Source organism: Canis lupus, chromosome 33, assembly GCF_011100685.1.
Source record: "Canis lupus familiaris isolate Mischka breed German Shepherd chromosome 33, alternate assembly UU_Cfam_GSD_1.0, whole genome shotgun sequence".
Lineage (NCBI taxonomy): Eukaryota > Metazoa > Chordata > Mammalia > Carnivora > Canidae > Canis > Canis lupus.
The window spans coordinates 20,133,930-20,136,690 of record NC_049254.1 but is presented as its reverse complement, the minus strand read 5'-3'; positions in this window follow the sequence as shown (position 1 = coordinate 20,136,690).

Here is a 2,761-nt window from a genome sequence, read left to right as displayed (position 1 = left end):
GGAGACTTTGTCTTGAATCCAAATCCCCTTCCAGATGCTACATCATTTCTTTTCTTCTTTGTACAAACTTCTTAAAAGAATTCCCCTTGCTTGCTATCTCTCCTTATTGCTACCTCTCAGTTTTCAATTCAGTGCAGTCTAATTTTCAACCCACCACTGCTTTGAAACCCTTCCTGCTAAGGTCACCAAAGTTTTCAAAGCCAACGGTTAAATCTCTTCCATAGCTAACTTGAGCTCTGGGCAGCAGCCGATGCAGTTACTGTTCCCTTCTCTGACTGTTTGATATCAGCCTCTCTTGTTTTCCACCAACTTTATGGCTTTTCTTTATTAGATTCCTATTTGCTGGCACTTCTTCCTCTGCTTGCTTGGCCTCCTCTAAATGTGGAAGTTCTTTGGCCCTCTGCACTTCTGTGTCTCCATTCTCCCAGGTGATCTTTTCTAGCTATATAATTAAAATACCACCTACAGCCCAATTATTCCACAGTCTACATCTCTAGTTCTGACTCCTTCTCTGCATTATAACCTAATGTATTCAACTTCCTACATAAACGTATTAGATCCAAATGAAACTCTCGACCCTCTCAAATATTATATTCCATGTCTTTCCTCAGTACAATATCCTCATTCACCCAGTAGCAAGGCCCCAAACCTAGCTGTTGTCCTTGGTTCTGCCTCCTTTTGCCACTGCCTATATCCAAGCTCTCTAACTGCCTCACCTTAATCCAAGCTACCAGCACCTTTTGACTCTACTGCTGCATTAGCTCCTGTCCATCACTTTGCTTGTATCCTCTCTACAAAGAAACAGGATAATTGTTTTAAAAATCACCTTATGCTCCCTTGCTTTATACTGGCTTCCAAGCTCCCCCTCACAGTCTTCAAGACCCTATGTGACTTTGTCCTTTCTAGAACTCTCTATCTTCCTTGTTTCAGTCACGTTAATCTTTCTGTTAATTTTCTCTAAAACCCCAAGCTCAGCACACCTGGGTGGCACAGTTTCAAGCGTTTGACTTTTGGTTTTGGTCATGAACTCAAGGTCATGATATTAAGCCCTGTATCGGGCTCTGTATGGAGGATGGCATCTGCTTGACATTCTCTCTCCCTCTCCATGCCTTTCTTGCTTGTGTTCTCTCTCTCTCTCTCTCGCAAATAAATAAATAAATTCTAAAAAACAAAACCAAAACCAAAAGCAACCCTCCAAGCTCATTTCCACTGTAGGGTTTTCAACCATGGCTTCCTCTATCTAGAACAACCTCCCTCGATCTCTTCATGTAATCAACTATTTCTCATCACTTAGATCTTGGTTCACCTGTCATTTCCTCCAAGAGGCCTTCTGGCTGCCCTAGGTACGATGGACTTTTCTCACTCCAAATACACTTCCCGTCACCCTGTTTTTGTCTTCAGTGTAGCACATATCATGAACTGAAATCTCGTTCATTTTTTCCTGCCTAACTATCCCCATTCCCACTAAATTGTAAGTTCCAAGATGACAGTAGCCAGTGTCTAGCAGATAACAGGGACATAAAAAATATTGAGTTTTAAATTTTAGAATGATCATACAAATCATGTATTAGGTTCATAGCTACAGAATGTTGGCAATGGATAAGCCCTTTAGAATTTCTTCTATTTTATTTGTGGTAGTGGGTCCTGGTTGAGTCCTACCTAAAACTCAGGTAATCTGAAGGACTATCATAAATTGCTGGTGGAAAGCTTCTTGGTGTTTGTTTTATTGATTTGCGCTAGTGGAAGATATATTTAAAAAGGAAGTTTGTGCAAAAATCCAAAGAATTCAGGAGTAGCTATGGAGTGGGAGTAATGAGGTGCAAGAGGGAAGACTGTTTCTCAGCCAGATCTGAAACACTAGGGATCAAGGGAGTTACTCCTGTGGAAGGGAGTTACCAGACGAAGTAAACAGTTTATTGTTTCATGTTTGGTTTTCAGAAATTTGGTTTCTGAAAGCAGAAAAACACAAGTAACGTTGACTCAGTGCTCAGGTGGCAAAGTGAGATACTGCACCAGGAAAGGGGCATCTCAGCATCTCTATTCACCTGTGGCTCCCAGGGCAGTGTGGAAAACACCGATCTCTGTTACATTTGAAGAGCGTGCAGCTTTAGGGGACATTGAAGGCAGTCCTCTGGGCAGAGAGTCAGAGTCCTCCCCTCTTGGCTCTGTTTCCTTAGGATTAGCTCTTGTTTTACGCTACCATGCTCACAAATGGCTGTAGCAGAACCAGACACCACATCTTTTCTCACCCATGTCCAGCGGGAAGAGAGTGGAAAGTTCATTGCTGACAATACCAGGGGAAAAAAATCTCATTCTATCTCCTCAGCTTTGACCCAGTCAAAGGGGATGGGCATTCCTCAAACTAAGATTGGGAACAGTGAGGTGACTGTGGCAAGTGGTTTCTTTTTGTTCACTCAATAGCACTTACTGAGCACCTACCGTGTTCCAGGCACTCATCTAGGTACTAAAGATGCCATGGTGAACAGAGTGTACAAAATCCTTCAACTCTAGCAAGACAACCAAGATTTCAAAGCCACTGACTTTATGGCTCCATCTTGGTTTAACCTACTCTTATCTGGAAATGCATGATTCCAGGGTGACTGTTTTCCACACCACAATAGAGAGGAAGGGACAGCTCAGCTGCTGGTTCTCCTCATTTGTAAGTCTGGCATGATGTGACTCTCCTGCTACAAAAAGCTACAATCACCCAGAGCAAGCATGACCTTTCCCCTGAACTCAGAGGTTGACAGCTGCTGCAACT